The following is a 21,487-nucleotide window of genomic DNA, read 5'->3' as shown; positions in this document are numbered from 1 at the left end:
GTAGTTTCTTTTGCTGTGCAGAAGCTCTTTAGTTTAATGAGATCCCATTTGTCAATTTTGGCTTTTGCTGCCGTTGCTTTTGGTGTTTTAGACATGAAGTCTTTGCCCATGCCTATGTCCTGAATGGTACTACCTAGGTTTTCCTCTAGGATTTTTATGGTATTAGGTCTAACATTTAAGTCTCTAATCCATCTTGAATTAATTTTCGTATAAGGAGTAAGGAAAGGATCCAGTTTCAGCTTTCTACTTATGGCTAGCCAATTTTCCCAGCACCATTTATTAAATAGGGAATCATTTCCCCATTTCTTGTTTCTCTCAGGTTTGTCAAAGATCAGATGGCTGTAGATGTGTGGTATTATTTCTGAGGACTCTGTTCTGTTCCATTGGTCAATATCTCTGTTTTGGTACCAGTACCAACAAATTTACAAGAAAAAAACAAACAACCCCATCAAAAAGTGGGCAAAGGATATGAACAGACATTTCTCAAAAGAAGACATTCATACAGCCAACAGACACATGAAAAAATGCTCATCATCACTGGCCATCAGAGAAATGCAAATCAAAACCACAATGAGATACTATCTCACACCAGTTAGAATGGCGATCATTCAAAAGTCAGGAAACAACAGGTGCTGGAGAGGATGTGGAGAAATAGGAACACTTTTACACTGTTGGTGGGATTGTAAACTAGTTCAACCATTATGGAAAACAGTATGGTGATTCCTCAAGGATCTAGAACTAGATGTACCATATGACCCAGCCATCCCATTACTAGGTATATACCCAAAGGATTATAAATTATTCTGCTATAAAGACACATGCACACGTATGTTTATTGCAGCACTATTCACAATAGCAAAGACTTGGAATCAACCCAAATGTCCATCAGTGACAGATTGGATTAAGAAAATGTGGCACATATACACCATGGAATACTATGCAGCCATAAAAAAGGATGAGTTTGTGTCCTTTGTAGGGACATGGATGCATCTGGAAACCATCATTCTTAGCAAACTATCACAAGAACAGAAAACCAAACACCGCATGTTCTCACTCGTAGGTGGGAACTGAACAATGAGATCACTTGGACTCGGGAAGGGGAACATCACACACCGGGGCCTATCATGGGGAGGGGGGAGGGGGGAGGGATTGCATTGGGAGTTATACCTTATGTAAATGACGGGTTGATGGGTGCAGCACACCAACATGGCACAAGTATACATATGTAGCAAACCTGCACATTGTGCACATGTACCCTACAACTTGAAGTTTAATAATAATAAATAAATTAAAAAAAAAAAAGTGGGAAAACTTCTTTTCTAAAAAACCAATGTGTTCTTCTAAATAAAATTATTGTCTAACTCACAGGTTATTTAAAGAATATTTACAAAAAGATGTAAATGGAACCAGTAAATAAAAGATATTTTTAAAATGTTTTACATAAAGAGGTTTCTTTTGTTGTTGTTAGAAAGGTTAATGAAACAATTTTCAATGTGAAAAAATAGTATATGGTAAATTTGTGTCCTAAAATAAAATGACTGCTTATTTAAGAAAAACAAATGTGAAAGATAAAATGGGGAGTCTAAGCATGTCATAACTAGTATGTGTGAGTCAAAGTAAAGTTTGTATATAGAGAATTTGTTGATAATAACACATGGACACAAAGAGACGAACAACAGAAACTAAAGCCTAGCTGAAGTTGGAGGGTAGGAGAAAGAAGAGGAGCAGAAAAAAATGACCACTGTGTACTAAGCTTAATACATGCATGACCAAACAATTTGCATAGCAAACTCCTGTGACACAAGTTTACCAATATAGCAAGCCTGCACTTATACCCTTCAACCTAAAATAAAAGTTCAACAAATGAACAAATAAATACATAAATAAATGCAGAATAAGTAACTTTTGAGAAAAAGTGAATTTTTGGTAGAAAATTTAAATAATCAAGTTGACTATAATTAAAATAAAATTATAATAGTCTTTATGGAGATGTGGCTTTGTTATTAAAATATAGTAATAAATTAAAGAATTTGTTCAAATAATAAAAAAAAATTAAGGTATTGATTTTCTTTTAATAAAGTTACAACAGATTTTAATTTATTTTACCCCCAAGTTCAATTTTTATGGCATCTCACTGTTTTCAGTTTTCTTTTACCCTTGGGGCAACCTAAAACAATCTCCTTAAACTATTTTATCAGTTTCTGTCATATTCTTTCCTCAGGTTCTAACGCTATTGTGGCCTCATGCTAAAAATATTTTATCTTAAAGGTCAAAATAAGTTTCTTTCCAACATAACATTATATACTCTTGGCTACAAATTTCTTCATGAAATTAAAAATTTTCACTTGTGACTCAGTATTCATTCCTGTTATATCTAAATAATTCAATTCTAAGGAACACTGATGCTGAGACCAGCTCAGTCGGGGTCACCCTAACCCAGAGACGCAAGAGGAATTAAAGACACACACACAGAAATATAGAGGTGTGAAATGGGGAGTCAGGGGTCTTACAGCCTTCAGAACTGAGAGCCCCCAACAGAGATTTACCTACACATTTATTAACAGCAAACAAGTCATTAGCATTGTTTCTATAGATATTAAATTAACTAAAAGTATCCCTTATGGGAAACGAAGGGATGGGCAGAGTTAAATGAATAGATTTGGCTAGTTAACTGCAGCAGGAACACACCCTTAAGACACAGTTTGGTCATGCTAATTATTTGTGGCTTAAGAATGCCTTTAAGCGGTTTTCAGCCTTGGGCTGGTCAGGTATTCCTTGCCCTCATTCCCGTAAACCCACAAATTTCCAGTTTGTGCGTTAGGACCATTAAGAACATGTTATAATGCTGCGGAGGTTTTTTTTTATGGCCAGTTTTGGGGCCAGTTTATGGCCAGATTTTGGGGGGCTTGTTCCCAACATGTCTCCCTTCTTTGATTTGCAAAGAGATAAAAGCAAGGGCAGCTTTGTCAGGGTGAGCTACTTCTCGCAGGAGTTGGAATCCACATCTGCAGACTCTACAAAGACAAACAACATAGATTAAAAGCACAGTTGTCATTGACATCACAGAGCTTCCAAGTGTTTTTTATTCATTTAAATGGGTTTCTAGCTGCTAATTTGTCTGCAGCTCCTTTAAGCACGCCAGTTTCGGACATTAAGGTCAGGTGTGCCCAGGATGCTTTAAAGATTTGTTCATTTAATTTTGCTATATTCTAAAACAAGTTTGTAGAGTGTCCATCTAGATGCTTTTTTATTTTTTCCCAAATTTTGATCTTTTAAAAAGCATTTAATAGTTTCCACAAATCCTTATGTTTAGCTCCTAGAGCAGGCCATATCATTTGAGGTTGAGGTGCCACTATACCGCCATGGTTCCAGATAATAGGCACTTTTGTCGTACTTCTTATCACTTTTACCATCTGATCATTTTGTTCTGATCATCTGAACATAGTGTAGCCATGGCACACAGACTGAGAGGTGCAATTCAAGCTAAACATCCCCTTAGGGGACCAATTAATAATGATTCCACAGGAATCATTGTGCAGCACCTCTGCCTGTTCTGCAAAGCAATCTTCCTAAACAAATACGTTCATTTTTTCTAATGGGGTTAAATCCTGTTTACAAATAGTTTTTTGAGGGTGGTATGCCTCAATTATAGGAGCAGATTTATTATGGTAAATACTAGATCAGAAAGCACATGTAACTGTGTCATAGTGATTACATTCAGGCATTATTGCCATCCAATATTGGTAAGTATACCCAATAAGTATAACAATTCTCTGTGTCAGCCCTTATTGAAGGAATACTCATGGCAGTGGTGATAATCACTATCACAACTAACATTAAATTACTCGTTGTGACTGGTTGTCCCGCTTTCCTCAGGTTTTCTTCCACCATCTGTGGCAACTTCTTGATCTGTCCTCAGGCAGGTGGCTGTGTTTGATGGGTGTTGCTCATGACAGTTGGGATCGTCCTCAGTGTCAGCCTTGACATGGCTGCAACCGGGGTGTCCTCAGGATCCTCCTGGAATCTCTTCTTTGGCATCTGGCTCATGATAAGGTTTCAGGTGTCTTAATGGTACCCAATATGGCTGTTGATTTTGGCCTGGAGAAATACAAGCATAACCTCTTCCCCAAGTTATTATTTTACCTATTTCTCAACTTTTTGCTATTGGATATTTTCACCAAATGATGCTAGATTCAATTGTGTATGGACTGTCCTGTAATCCCTATTTCTCCTCCTTTTCTTTGTTTTTGTCATCAGTTGTTCTGTATGAAATCGTAACTGAGCATTTTCAATTAACTCTGTGGAATGAACCACGTATGCAGAATCAGAAATCACATTAATAGGCATATCAAGATCAGTCAATACCTCAATTACAGTTACAAGCTCCACTTTTTGGGATGAAGTGTAAGATGTCTGGAAAACTTTACTTTTTGAGCCAGAATAAGAAGCTTTTCCATTACTAGACCCATCTGTAAAAACATTATCAGCACTTTCAATTGGTTTAAATTCAGTTATTTTAGGAAGAATCCAATTAGTTAATTTCAAAAACTGAAACAGCTTCGTTTTAGGAAAATGATTATCGAGAATACCCACAGAGTCAGCTAAATGGGTTTGCCAAGTAAGACTATTTATAAAAGCTTGCTGTATTGGTGCCTTTGTGAGAGGGATAATAATTTTTCTAGGATCATATTCATGTAATTTGACAATCTGAGTTCTCCCAATTCCTATCATAGTAGCAATTTGATCTAAATAAGGAGTTAGAGTCTGTGAATTAGTATGTGGAAGAAAAGGCCACTCCACTAAGTCCTGTTCTTGGACAATAGCACCAGTAGGTGAGCGCTGAGTTGAAAAAATTAGCAAATGTAGAGTCTTCTGGATCTATTCTATTTATCTGAGCTTTATGGACTTGCTTCTCAATCAGTTGTAACTCTGCCTCTGCCTCCTTTGTTAATTGCTGAGGGCTAGTGAGACTAGGATTTCCTCTACAGATAGAAAACAGATTACTCTTGGCATAGGTAGGAATGCCTAGAGCAGGTCGTATCCAATTAATATCCCCTAGTAATTTTTGAAAATTGTTTAATGTTTTTAACTTATCCCTGTGTATGGTTACTTTCTGTGGCACAATGGTAGTGCCATTTACTAAGGTCCCCAAGTAGGAGTAAGGAGTAGTAGTCTGAATTTTTTCAGAAGCTATGATTAAACCAGCACGGGAAATTGAAGTTTGCAAGTGATCATAACATTGGAGTAGTAGTTCTCAAGTGGGGGCAGCACAAAATATATCATCTGTATGAATGTAACACTGTGAAAAATTTTTACGGGTAGGCTCAATTGCTTGCCCCACATATGTCTGGAAAATAGTCGGACTGTTTAACATGCCCTGTGGCAACATTTTCCAATGATAATGCTTAGCAGGCTGCAGGTTGTTTACTGCAGGAATTGTAAATGCAAACCGTTCACAGTCTTGCTCAGCTGAAGGAATAGTAAAGAAACAGTCTTTTAAATCTATGACTATTGAAGGCAAAATTTTTAAATTATAGCAGGAGAAGGCAATCCTGGCTGTAATGCTCCCATAGGATGTATAACTGAATTGATGGCTCTTAAGTCAGTTAACACTCTCCATTTACCTGATTTTTTCTTAATTATGAAAACTGGAGAATTCCAAGGAGAAAATGTTGGAGCTATGTGCCCATTTTCTAATTGTTCAGCAACTAATTTCTCTAAAGCCTCCAGTTTTTCTTTACTTAGCGGCCATGTTCTATCCAAATTGGTGTATCAGTTAACCATTTTAAAGGTATAGGTTCTGGAGGCTTAACAATGGCCGCCATCAAAAACTTTTTCCTAATCTTTGGCAGAAACTCTATTTTTCCTCTTGAAGCAGTTCTTTCAAAGCTTGCAATTTTTTTTCTAGTACCATACCAGGAACACACCCCATTTCATGGATTGTATATTGACTTTGAGAGCTATATAATTGTTCTGGAATTAGAACTTGTGCTCCCCATTGTAGTAATAAATCTCTTCCCCATAAATTTATAGGTATAGAAGTTATAATTGGTTGAATAGCACCAGGTTGTCCATCAGGCCCCTCACAATGTAAAATATAACTACCTTTTTATACTTCAGCGGCTTTACCAACTCTAACCATGTTAAATTGAGTGGGTTGAATTGGCCACGTGGATGGCCAGTGCTGCAGATAAATGATCGAAATGTCCACTCCTGTATCTACCAAACCTTTACATTTCTTTCCTTGAAAGATTGTTTCACAGGTAAGATGTTTATCAGTAAATTGATTTACCCAATAAGCTGCTTTGCCTTGTTTATTTGTGCTTCTAAATCCTCCTGTTCATTTAATTTCACTTTTTCCCATTCCCACATATGGCACAATCAGGAGCTGTGCTATGCGCTCTCCTGGCTCTGCTTTCCAGGGAACAGAAGTAGATATAACAGTTTGAATTTCCCCATTATAATCTAAATCAATGACTCCTGTATGTATTTGTATGCCTTTTAAACTTAAACTAGACTTTCCTAAAGGTAATCCTATTGTCCCTGTTGGCAAGGGTCCACAGACTCCTGTTGGGACTTTTTGCGGGTGTTCCCCTGGCAGAAGGCTCACAGCTTTTGTGCAGCATAAATCTACTGCAGCACTACCAGCTGTGGCAGAAGGCAGACATTGTACAGGGGTGAGGGAATGGCCTGAGCTGGAAAAGCTCCAGTTTAGAATGGGGCCTGGGACGGGCCCCTCATGGCATCTCCTGAAATCGGATTCCTATCTTTATAAAACTCAGAGTGACACTGACTAGCCCAGTGTTTTCCTTTTTTACATTTTGGACATATTTCAGGCGCAACAGTTTTCTTTTTTCCCCTATCTGGCAGCCTGACTCGTTGATTTTTTCTACATTCTTTTTTAGTATGACCATGCTTCCCACAGTTAAAACAAGCTCCAGGAAATGGAGTATTTCCTTTATCCACTCTCAGTCCTGCCATTGCCTGTGCCAACAAGGTAGCTTTATGCAGATTACCTCCTATACCATCACAGGCCTTGATATAATCAACTAAATGAGCTTTCCCTCTGATAGGCCTCAGAGCAGCCTGGCAATCGGGATTAGTATTGTTGAAAGCTAATAACTGCAACACTATATCCTGAGCAGCCTTATCTGCAACCATCTTTTTAAGAGACTCCTATAACTGAGGTATAAAATCAACATATTAATCTCTGGGTCCCTGTTTTATAGCACTAAAGGAAGGGTATTTTCCCCCACCTGAAGCGATTTTTCCCAAAGCTGTAATGCACAATCCTCTAAGCTGATCTATGGCATCACCCTGCATGACCAGTTGTGCATCTAAACCAGCCCAGCCACCAACCCCCAAAAGTTGGTCTGCAGTTATATTAATTTGAGTTTGCGCCTGGGCATTGTGAGCAGCCTGAATGGAAGTTTCATCTGCCCACCAAGTTTTAAATTGTAAGAGCTGAGCAGAAGCTAGACAAGCTTGAGTAAGAGCATCCCAGTCAGTAGGAATCATCTGACTGGAAACAGTAACATTCGTTAACAGTCTCAGTACAAAAGGAGAACCTGGTCCATACTGACTTATTGCTTGCTTTAATTCTTTGAGTAAATTAAAAGGAAAGGGCTCAAATGTAGCTGTAATATTTCCCTCTTGATCTGGGGGGTGTATTCTAACAGGGAACTGTCAAGCCTCTAAATCACCATGTCATCTAGCTTGTTGAATTCCTGCCTGAATAGAACTAAGAGTGGTCACTCTAGGCACTGCTTGAATAGTCCCTGGGGTGACTACATTTTACCCAGTGTCCTCCAGAAAAGAAAGACCTGGGGGGTCATCTTCTTCAAAACAATAAGGAGGGGATGCAGAAGGATAGGGATGAACTTTTCAAAAAACCAACTCCTGGATTCATTAATTTTTTGGAGGGTTTTTTTGTGTCTCTATCTCCTTCAGTTCTGCTCTGATCTTAATTATTTTTTGCCTTCTGCCAGCTCTTGAATGTCTTTGCTCTTGATTCTCTAGCTCTTTTAATGTGATGTTAGAGTGTCAATTTTAGATCTTTCCAGCTTTCTCTTGTGGGCATTTAGTGCTATAAATTTCCCTCTACATACTTCTTTAAATGTGTCCCAGAGATTCTGGTATGTTGTATCTTTGTTCTCATTGGTTTCAAAGAACATCTTTATTTCTGCCTTCATTTTGTGATGTACCCAGTAGTCATTGAGAAGCAGGTTATTCAGTTTCCATGTAGTTGAGCGGTTTTGATTGAGTTTCTTAGTCCTGAGTTCTAGTTTGATTGCACTGTGGTCTGAGAGACAGTTTGTTATAATTTCTGTTCTTGTACATTTGCTGAGGAGTGCTTTACTTCCAATTATGTGGTCAATTTTGGAATAAGTGCAATGTGGTGGTGAGTAGAATGTATATTCTGTTGATTTGGGGTGAAGAGTTCTGTAGATGTCTATTAGGTCTGCTTGCTGCAGAGATGAGTTCAACTCCTGGATATCCTTGTTAACTTTCTGTCTCGTTGATCTGTCTAATGTTGACAGCGGGGTGTTGAAGTCTCTCATTTTTATTGTATGGGAGTCTAAGTCTCTTTGTAAGTCTCTAAGGACTTGCTTTATGAATCTAGGTGCTCCTGTATTGGGTGCATATATATTCAGGATAGTTGCTCTTCCTGTTGAAGTGATCCCTTTACCATTATATAATGGCCTTCTTTGTCTCTTTTGATCTTTGATGGTTTAAAGTCTGGTTTATCAGAGACTAGTATTGCAACCCCTGCTTTTTTTTGTTCTCCATTTTCTTGGTAGATCTTCCTCCATCCCTTTATTTTGAGCCTATGTATGTCTCTGCATGTGAGATGGGTCTCCTGAATACAGCAAACTGATGGGTCTTGACTCTTTATCCAGTTTGCCAATCTGTGTCTTTTAATTGGAGCATTTAGTCCATTTACATTTAAGGTTAATATTTTTATGTGTGACCTTGATCCTGCCATTATGATATTAACTGGTTATTTTGTTCGTTAGTTGATGCAGTTTTTTCCTAGCCTAAATGGTCTTTACATTTTGGCATGTTTTTGCAATGGCTGGTACCAGTTATTCCTTTTCATACTTAGTGCTTCCTTCAGGGTCTCTTTAAGACAGACCTGGTGGTGACAAAATCTCTAAGCATTTGCTTATCAGTAAAGGATTTTATTTCTCCTTCACTTATGAAACTTAATTTGGCTGGATATGAAGTTCTGGGTTTAAAATTCTTTTCTTTAAGAATGTTGAATATTGGCCCCCACTCTCTTCTGGCTTATAGAGTTTCTTCCGAGAGATCTGCTGTTAGTCTGATGGGCTTCCCTTTGTGGGTAACCCGACCTTTCTCTCTGGCTGCCCTTAAGATTTTTTCCTTCATTTCAACTTTGGTGAATCTGGCAATTATGTATCTTGTAGTTGCTCTTCTTGAGGAATATCTTTGTGGCGTTCTCTGTATTTCCTGAATTTGAATGTTGGCCTGCCGTACTAGGTTGGGGAAGTTCTCCTGGATGATATCCTGAAGAGTGTTTTCCAATTTGGTTCCATTTTCCCCCTCACTTTCAGGCACCCCAATCAGACGTAGATTTGGTCTTTTCACATAATCCCATACTTCTTGCAGGCTTTGTTCATTTCTTTTTCTTTTTCTTTAGATTTCTTATCTCGCTTCATTTCATTCATTTGATCCTCAATCGCTGATACTCTTTCTTCCAGTTGATTGAGTCGGTTACTGAAGCTTGTGCATTTGTCACGTATTTCTCGTGTCATGGTTTTCATCTCTGTTAGTTCGTTTATGGCCTTCTCTGCATTAATTATTCTAGTTATCAATTCTTCTACACTTTTTTCAAGATTTTTGGTTTCTTTGCACTGGGCACATAATTCCTCCTTTAGCTCTGAGAAGTTTGATGGACTGGAGGCTTCTTCTCTCATCTCGTCAAAGTCATTCTCCATCCAGCTATGATCCGTTGCTGGCGATGAGCTGCGTTCCTTTGCAGGGGGAGATGCACTCTTATTTTTTGAATTTCCAGCTTTTCTGCCCTGCTTTTCCCCCATCTTTGTGGTTTTATCTGCCTCTGGTCTTTGATTATGGTGACGTACTGATGGGGTTTTGGTGTGGGTGTCCTTCCTGTTTGTTAGTTTTCCTTCTAACAGTCAGGATCCTCAGCTGTAGGTCTGTTGGAGATTGCTTGAGGTCCACTCCAGACCCTGTTTGCCTGGGTATCAGCAGCAGAGGCTACAGAAGATAGAATATTGCTGAACAGCGAGTGTACCTGTCTGATTCTTGCTTTGGAAGCTTCCTCTCAGGGGTGTACTCCACAGTGTGAGGTGTGGGGTGTTGGTCTGCCCCTAGTGGGGGATATCTCCCAGCTAGGCTACTCAGGGCTCGGGGACCCACTTGAGCAGGCAGTCTGTCGGTTCTCAGATCTCAACCTCCGTGTTGGGAGATCCACTGCTCTCTTCAAAGCTGTCAGAGAGAGTCGTTTCCGTCTGCAGAGATTTCAGCTGCTTTGTTGTTGTTGTTGTTGTTGTTGTTGTTTAGTTGTGCTCTGTCCCTAGATGTGGAGTCTACAGAAACAGGCAGAAGTCTTTGAGCTGCTGTGAGCTCCACCCAGTTTGAGCTTCCCAGCGGCATTGTTTACCTACTTAAGCCTCAGCATTGGTGGGCACCCCTCCCCCAGCCTCGCTGCTGCCTTGCTGTTAGTCCGCAGACTGCTGTGCTAGCAATGAGGGAGGCTCCGTGGGTGTAGGACCCTCCCAACCAGGTGTGACATATAATCTCCTGGTGTGTCCGTTTGCTAAGATCCTTGGTAAAGCGCAGTATTGGGGTGGGAGTTACCCGATTTTCCAAGTGTTGTGTGTCTCAGTTCCCCTGGCTACGAAAAGGGATTCCCTTCCCCCTTGCACTTCCCAGGTGAGGCGATGCCTTGCCCTACTTCAGTTCTCACTGGTCAGGCTGCAGCAGCTGACCAGCATCGATTGTCCTGCACTCCCCAGTGAGATGAACCCAGTACCTCAGTTGAAAATGCAGAAATCACCTGTCTTCTGTGTCACTCGTGCTGAGAGTTGGATACTGGAGCTGTTCCTATTCGTCCATCTTGCTCTGCCCCCTTTTCACTGGATTTTTTAGTTCTTAGGAAGATGTCTTCTTGCACGGGTAGTTGTTTAATTTGATGTTTCTGTGATGGAGGTTGATGATTATGAAGGGTCTTATTTGGTTCTTTTGCTCCACCTCTACCCTATAAATCTGCTCTTAAAAAGATATTTTAAAAGTTGTTTTTTCTTATATTATGAGTAATCTGCCTAGAAACAAAGGTTCTATGTCTTAGCAGAAGAGTTTCCTGTACCTCACATGAACTTAATCATGCCCTTCATTATTCAAAAGAGCCAAGTATTCTCTATTTTAATAGAGTTAATATTTTTATTTTTGGTTTGGGTTTTTTCAATTATATTATCCCTTGTATTTAATTTTGAAATATGTTTTGTCACATCAGTTAAATAGGTACTTAAATATTATTCCACAATATCCCATGATCAGCTTCAGGCAAATGTTCAAAACGTGTGACTTTTTTCCATTATATTGATATTTTGACTTCCCCAAAATCAACTCTTTAATGAAATCTTCATGACCTCAAATTGACTTTCAGGATTCTCAGAAGGTCTTTGGAAAATCATAAAGTGTTTTATTTTCCTTGATATAAAGAGAAAGGTGTTAAAAATAATTAAGTTCATTTGATTTGTTTCATTTCATAAAGTGTTGCACAATATGAATTGATGTTTAGCCTTCCATAGATTATACTTGCAGTTAAAATTTTGTTAATATAATATTTTTCAATGTTGTTTAAAACATATAGAAATTTGTCAATGCCTTTGCTGTCCCTGTTACATCCTCATACAATTTTCGTTACAATACCAGTTGTTTTAAAATGTGGTATGTCACAGAAACAACCAAATTTCTTTCTCAATTGTGTTATTTTTATAATGAACACTCAGCAGATCTTTAATCACACCTGAGGTGGTTTGGCTCTCTGTCCCCACCCAAATCTCAACTCAAATTGAAGTGCCCCTATTTTGAGGGAGGGACCTGGTTGGAAGTGATTGAATCATGGGGGTGGTTTTCCCCGTGTTGTTTTCCTGAGAGTGAGGGAGTTCTCATGAGATCTGATGGTTTTAAAAGTGGCAATTTCCCTGCTTTCTTTCTCCAGCTGCCTTGTGAAAAAGGTGGTTGCTTCTTCACCTTCTTCAATAATTGTAACTTTTCTGAGGCCTCCCAAACATTACAGAACTCTGTGTCAATTAAGCCTCTTTTATTTATAAATCACCCAGTCTCAGGTAGTATCTTAATGACAGTGTGAAAACAGACTAATACAACACTCATTTTATTTTATCTACAGATAATATTTAATTTTTTATAATGCCATCCTGAAAACTCATACAATCAGTTACAGGCTGGATTGTTTGTCCCCAACAAAAGTAAGTTGTCTCAGAAACCCATGTAGAGGACTTTGCCAGTTACTCTGGAGAACAAGATTCTGTTTGTCTTAAATAACTTTGAGACCATACAGCCGGAAAGTCACTATATCCAGAATTCTAGTCAATAAGTTGATGGATTTATGGAACTGCTAACCTAACATCAAACAGAGCAAGAATTAATTGCATGGGACTGAATAAATTGATGAGAATTATTATGGCTTTTGTTTAAAATATTGCTAAAAGTTGATGTTTTTGTTTGTATAAAAATGATGTCTTTCTACTTTCTCTTCAACTGTCTATACTGAAGTCATTAGACTTCAGTAGATTACACTTTTGTAAAGAGAAATAAAATTTTTGACTTATTAAAGGCCTATGTGATCAATTATCATTCTTTCTGCACTTATGTATTTAATTAATAATTAGGTAAAATCTAATGAGATCAAGCTTATTTGTAAGTGAGAATGATATTGTTGATTAAATTGTATTAAGTATGGAGTTGAATGTATGGAGAAATTTTATATTTTAATAGAAAATATACTTTTTTGTTATTCAATTCTATTCATGTTCATTGTTTTTTAGTTGTTTGGGATTTTTTTGTAATAAACCTACCTACAAATTATATGGAAATTTGCATCTTGGACACTCAGTCTGTTCTTACTGAATTCTCAGTAATTTTAATTTCTTTGAATGTCTGGATACAACTCTCCAAATCAACTTTTCTCCAAACCTCCTGAGCTGGTGCCACTGGGTACTAAAATTTGACTTTCCAGATTCTTATTGAAACTTTAGGTTTCCTTGTAGCTTACCTTTCCCCAAGGATATAAAGTATCCCTGCAACTTGAATGTAAATTATGTGATATAAACTTCAAAGGACTAATAACTGTAGCAGGCAATAAATAGACCACTTTCATGACAGGAGCTGCTGCTGTATGGACAACTCAGGAATTTAACTAATGTCCCACATATTCCGTGCTCTGTTCCAAGGTATAATCATGACTGTGGACAACCTTATGGAAACCTCACTGATGTACACGCCATTGCCAAAAGCATTAAAAACTGCAAACTATCTATCAGATTTCCACTACTGCCCTCATCTTACCATCTAAAGATGATTTAAGCCTAATGTATAGAAATCTTGACTGGCTCCTCTTCATACTATCCATACTCAAAAACTAGGTTTACAGTTTTAGCTCCAAAAAAAATTCTTTGAATTTATTTTGTGCTTTGATAAAATTCCCTTATGAAATAACTGATTGCTCATATCATAAAGCAAACATCTTCTACATCCAAACTTCGACAGATGATTCAGCTTCTCCTTAATAAAGAAAAAGTAAACCAATAAGAAATTTACTTATACTGTTAAAAGAAAAGATAATGTTTCCTTTTTTTTGAATAAAAAGAATAAATGTAAAAAAAAAATCCTTCTTAGTCTGACATTAGTTAGGCTTCTGGGCACTCTGTTTACCTAAGGCTCATCTCCAGCCACAAATTTGGTATGATTTTAACAATGATAATGACAATCAAGTTTAGCAAGAACTTCCTTACATGAGATATACAATCAAATTTTTCTTAATAAAGTATTATCCACTTATCTTCTTTATCTGCTTATTCACAATAAGTCTCCAGCTATCTTTATTGTACTTAGAGTTGAGATTAATCTTTCTTTCCTACTGTAATAGTATTAACCTCTACATCAATTATATTTAATAAAATCATATTTTAAGTTTTCAACAGGCCTATGGTAATTATTTTTTATTTTTAAGATCTAAAGACATACATAGGTTGAAAGTAAAAAAGATAAAAAACATGTTCCATGGAAATAGCAACCAAAAGAAACTTAATGTGGCTATAAAAATATTAGAAAAAATATTCCTTACTCTAAACTAGTTACAAGAAAACAAAGGACATTTTTTACTGATAAAAAAGTGTTGATATACAAAAAGATATAACAATTTTAAACATAGAAGCACTTAGCACAAGAGCTCCTGAATATAGAAAGAAAATATTGAGATAATAGAAGAGAGAAATATATACCTTGTAATAATAGTTGGAGATTTCAATACCTTTCAATAATAAATAGAACAACAAGAATTAAAATAAATAAGAAAATAGATAACTCAGAGTCTACTATCATGAAATTGAAATTAACAGACATATACAGAACACTTTACCCCCAAAAAACAGAGTACTCATTTTTCACTATTCTCTTGTTTAAACCATATGTCAGTCTGTCAAATAAGAATCAGTATATGCAAAATATTTTAATAATAATATTTTCAAAGATAGTGGAATTGCTCTCATTTCCTTGTGTGCATATGGTTGCTCTTCATAAGATGCATAAATAATCTTATAGTATTTTAAACTGAGAAAAACTTGACTTTGGTCACATACAAAACTCATTTTTTAATTCTTAGCCACAATTTATAATTTTGTTGTCTTAATTTATATATTTTACATGTGTGTTCCTCCAGTTTATTTTAGTTATAGATATTTTTGATCATCTTGCCTTCTTACCTTTATACTAGAGACTTCAAAGATTTACATGCCATGTTTGCAATAATAAAGTATAAATTTAATTGTAGATTTACATCTACCCATGAGTTTATATGACAGTGCTCATTATCCTTTCACTTTTTCTTAAAGCATTCTCTTGAATATTTTTTGTAAGTATGGTCTAGTAATAATAAATTCATGCAGCTCTTCTTTGTCTGGAATGACCTTTGTTTCTCCTCTACTATTTAGTGATAGCTTAGCTGAGTATAATATTCTTGGGTTGTAGTTATTTTTTCTTTCAACACTTTCAATATATCATCCAATTCTTTCTTGATACAAAAGCTTTCTGCTGAGAAATCTGTTAATTGTCTGATGAGAACTCCTTTATATGTCACTTGCTGCTTTTAGAATTCTCTCTTTCTCTTTTACTTTTGACAATTGATTACAATATGCCTGAAGGAAGATATTTTTAGGTAGACTCTATTTGGAAATTGTTATGCTTTTTGGGTCAGGATGCCCATATCTCTCCCCAAACTTGAAAAGTTTTCAGCTATTATTTTGTTAAATATACTTTCTGTGACTTAATCCATCTCTTCTCTCTCAGAAACTCCCATATTGAAAAGATTTGGTAACTTAATGGTGTCCCATAAGTCCTATTTTTTGGTCACTTTTTTTCTTTTTTTTTCCAAACTGAGTTATTTCAATAGATACATCAAGCTCACATTTTTTTTCTTCTATTTAATCTAGTCAGCTGTTGAAGCTCTAAATTGTATTTTTAATTTTAAGAATATACCATGCTCATGGATAGGAAGAATCAATATCGTGAAAATGGCCATACTGCCCAAGGTAATTTATAGATTCAATGCCATCCCCATCAAGCTACCAATGAGTTTCTTCACAGAATTGGAAAAAAACCACTTTAAAGTTCATATGGAACCAAAAAAGAACCTGCATTGCCAAGACAATCCTACATCAAAAGAACAAAGCTGGAGACATCACGCTATCTGACTTCAAACTATACTACAAGGCTACAGCAATCAAAACAGCATGGTACTGGTACCAAAACACAGATATAGACCAATGGAACAGAACAGAGTCCTCAGAAATAACACCACACATCTACAGCCATCTGATCTTTGACAAACCTCAGAAAAACAAGAAATGGGGAAAGGATTCCCTATTTAATAAATGGTGCTGGGAAAATTGGCTAGCCATAAGTAGAAAGCTGAAATTGGACCCTTTCCTTACTCCTTATACAAAAATTAATTCAAGATGGATTAGAGACTGAAATGTTAGACCTAATACCATAAAAACCCTAGAAGAAAACATAGGTAATACCATTCAGGACATAGGCATGGGCAAGGACTTCATGTCTAAAACACCAAAAGCAGTGGCAACAAAAGCCAAAATTGACAAATGGGATCTCATTAAACTAAAGAGCTTCTGCACAGCTAAAGAAACTACCATCAGAGTGAACAGGCAACCTACAGAATGGGAGAAAGTTTTTGCAATCTACTCATCTGACAAAGGGCTAATATCCAGAACCTACAAAGAACTCCAACAAATTTACAAGAAAAAAACAAGCAACCCCATCGAAAAGTGGGCAAAGGATATGAACAGACATTTCTCAAAAGAAGACATTCATACAGTCAACAGACACGTGAAAAAATTCTCATCATCACTGCCCATCAGAGAAATGCAAATCAAAACCACAATGAGATACCATCTCACACCAGTTAGAATGGCGATCATTCAAAAGTCAGGAAACAACAGGTGCTGGAGAGGATGTGGAGAAATAGGAACACTTTTACACTGTTGGTGGGATTGTAAACTAGTTCAACCATTATAGAAAACAGTATGGCGATTCCTCAAGGATCTAGAACTAGATGTACCATATGACCCAGCCATCCCATTACTGGGTATATACGAAAAAGATTATAAATCATGCTGCTCTAAAGACACATGCACACGTATGTTTATTGTGGCACTATTCACAATAGCAAAGACTTGGAATCAACCCAAATGTCCATCAGTGACAGACTGCATTAAGAAAATGTGGCACATATACACCATGGAATACTATGCAGCCATAAAAAAGGATGAGTTTGTGTCCTTTGTAGGGACATGGATGCATCTGGAAACCATCATTCTCAGCAAACTATCGCAAGAACAGAAAACCAAACACCGCATGTTCTCACTCTTAGGTGGGAACTGAACAATGAAATCACTTGGACTCGGGAAGGGGGACATCACACACTGGGGCCTATCTTGGGGAGGGGGGAGGGGAGAGGGATTGTGTTGGGAGTTATACCTGATATAAATGACGAGTTGATGGGTGCTGACGATTTGATGGGTGCAGCACGCCAACATGGCACCGGTATACATATGTAACAAATCTGCACGTTATTCACATGTACCCTAGAACTTAAAGTATATATATATAAAAAAAAAAACTATTCAGCTTCAAGATTTATGTTTTGTTATTTGGAATGAGATCTATCTCTTTGTGAAATTTTTTATCCTGATCATAAACTGATTTGCTGATTTAATTTGATTGTTTGTTTGTATCAACTTACATCACACTGAGTTTCCCTATCATCATTATGTTAAATTCCTCCTTAGGCAATTCATACATTTTCTTTTCTTTGGAGTAACTTACTAGAGAACTATTGTGTTCCATTGTGGTTTCACTTTTTTTTTTTTTTTTTTTTTTTTTTTTTTTACGTTTTATGTATCTTGTATTCCTGTGTTGCTATCTGCCCATATTGTGGAGCAGTCACCTCTTTCAATGTTATAGAATGGCTTTCATAGGTAAAGTCTATCATCTGCAAATTAGTCCTAAGGTTGTTGGTTGTGTTGGGTGCATTGGCTTTGGTCCCAGCTGAATTCAATAGTTTAGTCTCTGTGAAGACTATAGTGTAGTCTCTGTGAAGGTTTTTTGTTTGTTTGTTTTTGTGTTTTGCTGTGATGAATGTCAGCAATACAAGTGAGTTCTTCTATGGCGTAGGCTTCAGGAGTTTGTGGAAGCAATGGTGGCAGGGTAGGTTGTTAGAATTCTCAGTGACAATAACTTCAGAGACCTTCCTGTTCTAGTTTTTCCTAAAGTTGAGAGACCTAACTGAGGAAATCTCTATTGGTGTTGGCTTTGACACAGGCCACTTGTAGCCACAGTAGCACTGTTTTCTAGAGCTCAAATGCTATGGACCTGTAGTCATGGGCTTAATGTCCTGTTTAAATACTGTGTCATCTGTGACATATAGGTATATTTACTCTCAGACATGGGTGGATGCAGCACTCACACAAATTTGAAATATGTGACTTTGAAGCACTCCCCTGTAGGTTAAACCTAGAAGGCAAATACATAACTGGGACTGTAATAATGGATGTCTGGGCACCACAACAGCATGGCTTCAGAGATAAAGGGGTGTTCCTGGGGTTCAGGCTCTAGGGAGCAGGCACTGCAATTTCAGAGCCAACATGGCATTGTGGCAACTTGTGCAGCAGAAGAAAAGGCTACTGAGTAGTGGTGACCTTGGACACTAAGGTGGTGGGGCACAAGCATGGCCCAGGCTCTGTGAGGCCAGGTGCCATGGCAACTGTGACCCCTGAATGGTGGGGCACAGTCATGGCTTATACTGCAAGGGAAAGTAATTAGTGCAATGTTGGCTTTATTCACCAGAAAGATGGTGCACCTCAGCAGCTCAGACTCCAGAAGGCTACTTCAGATCCAGGTAGGGAGAGGACTCTGCCTGTTTGGTGCAGTGTGGGGTGATTCAGATCAACCAAGCCTATGTTTCCCAGAAGTCTGGGAATCATGCCAGCTCAAGCACCAGGGTATTGGCTTCTCTCTGAGACAAATCACTGTTTCTCTGCAGGTGAAGCACCAGGTTGGTTTAGGCACCAAGAGATCGTAACTTGTCTACCAGGCATGGCATGCTTGCGGTGATGCACTGGGATGGTTTGTGCAGAGTGGGCACAAAATTGGTCCACTGTCTTGGGTCTAGCTTCCTAGGGACGAAACATGCTGACTTATACATGAACGGGACACATAAATGTTCTGCTAGCTTGGATGTGGATTCTCCGGGGGTGAGGCATAAAGCTGATTCACACAGAAAGAAGTTTGCTGGTTGCTCAGCTGACCTATGTGTGACTTACCTAGAAGCAGCACACTGGTCTATTTGATGCTTCAATAGGGCACACCACTGTTCTATTCATGAGTTTGGATTCTGTGCTGGGAAGGACCACACATTCCTTGGAGGACATGTGCTTTGGCAGCAGGGTCATGGCTGTTTTGGCAGGCTTGAGGTTTGAAGAGTCAGAGTTGGAGTGCTGCAGCCACTGTGGATGAAGAACATGAAGTGCCTCCTAGGCAGCTTTTCCCAAGGGTGTAGAGACTATTAGCACATTTGCTGTGAAGTGGTGCACTACCATGTTTGACCATGTTGCAATGATTTGAAAGCCTTGGGAATAAAGTTTCAGTGACTACTGGCACTTAAAGCAGAATGTACTCTAGCAGTTGGCTACATTTTAAAGATGGTTTTATGTAGTAACATCTTGGCTCATAAGGAGCATGATATTGGCTATAAATAATGCAGCCATTTGAACTCCAGGAAGATCCTCAATCTGGCCTTAGGGCCTGTGAGAAATATATGATTCTTTTGTAAAAAAAAAAAAAAAAAAAAAAAAGGACTGCATGTGTACACACCATTAATGGAAGCTTCTTATTCTTGCAAGGAAAAATTTATACTGGTTCCAAGCTGATCCCAACTGGAGAAATGATTTGTCAAAGGAGGATGTTTTGTTCCCCTCTGTAGGTGGCCATCCTGAGTTTCCATGCTTTACAGGGTTTTGTCACCCCTCTCTATATGCCAAAGATCTCTTTAAGATACTTTAGTCAAATATAGTTGTGTATTTCTTGTTTTGGTCCTTTGTTGTGGGGGAAATAAATATTAGGCATGTCTAGTCAGCAGTCTTGCTGACATCACTGCCCCCTTTGTTATGTCTTGCAATACATCTCTTTCTGCAAATCTTTAATATTTGCTTTACATATTTAGGTGTTTGATATGGTATGTATTATGTTGAAACATGATTCCTAATGTTAGAGGTAAGAACTGGTTGGAGGCAATTAGATCATGAGAGAAGACCTCTCATGAATGGTTTAACACCATCCTCTTGGTGAAAAGCAAGGTATAATTTAACTCACACATGATCTTGTTGTTTAAAATTCTGGGACCTCACTCTTCTTCCTCTCTTGCTCCCACTCTCACCTTGAGATAATCCTGCTCTCTATTTACCTTCCACCATGATTGTAAGCTTTTTCTGGGTCACGTCAGAAATACATGATGACACCACATTTCCTGAACAGCCTGTAGAGTTAAACTCCTTTTCATTATAAGTTACCCAGCCCCAAGTATTTCTTTTAACAGTGTAAAAATGGCCTAATAATGTGTCTCACTCTCAGATGCACATATATTTATAATTGTGATAATGTCTAAATCAAATGAACATTTTTTCATTATACAATGTATTTATTTGTTTATTTTTACAGTTTCTAATGTAAATAATATATGTTGTCTTATTTAAGCATTCTTATCCCTACATTAACAATTTACGTAGGGATAATTTGCAGGGAATATCTTTATTTTATCACTTCATTTTTAGTCTGTGTGTGTCTGTAAAAGTAAAGTTTACCTTGCATACAGCATATAGCTGGACCATTTTCTTTTTAACCCATTCTAGTATTCTATGTATTTAAATAGAGAATTTAATTTGTTAGCCTTCAAAGTAATTATTGATATATAAGAACTTATTACTGATTTGTTATGCTAAATTTTTGTTGTTGTTTAGTAGATATTTCCTTTCTATTTTCATATATTTCTTTTATATTTGACAGTTTTATGTAGTGGTAAGTATTAAAACATTTCTTCTTTTTGTTTTGTAAGCTTTCTGTAGGTTTTTTGTTTTTTAGTTTGTTTTGTTTTGTTTTGTTGCTATTTGGATACCACAAGAGTTACATATAGCATCTTATACTAATAATACTATAATTCAAGCAGATAACAATTTTACTTTGAGTGCATATGTATGCATATTTATTTTTTCTGTCTGAATTTATATCATTTTATGATATTAAACTTTTGTAAATTTTTATTATATTTTAATTTCTAAGGTACATGTGCACAATGTGCAGGTTTGTTACATATGTATACATGTGCCATGTTGGTGTGCTGCAACCATTAACTCGTCATTTACATTAGGTATATCTCCTAATGCTATCCCTTCCCCTTGCCCCCTCCCCACAATAGATCCCGGTGTGTGATGTTCCCTTTCCTGTGACCAAGTGATCTCATTTTTCAATTCCCACCTATGAGTGGGAACATGCGGTGTTTAGTTTTTTGTTCTTGCGATAGTTTGCTGAGAATGATGGTTTCCAGATGCATCCATGTCCCTACAAAGGACACAAACTCATCCTTCTTTATGGCTGCATAGTATTCCATGGTGTATATGTGCCACATTTT

This window comes from Chlorocebus sabaeus, chromosome X (assembly GCF_047675955.1).
Source record: "Chlorocebus sabaeus isolate Y175 chromosome X, mChlSab1.0.hap1, whole genome shotgun sequence".
Taxonomy (NCBI): domain Eukaryota; kingdom Metazoa; phylum Chordata; class Mammalia; order Primates; family Cercopithecidae; genus Chlorocebus; species Chlorocebus sabaeus.
The sequence above is the reverse complement of the archived record's forward strand: the minus strand, read 5'-3'. Positions refer to the sequence as shown.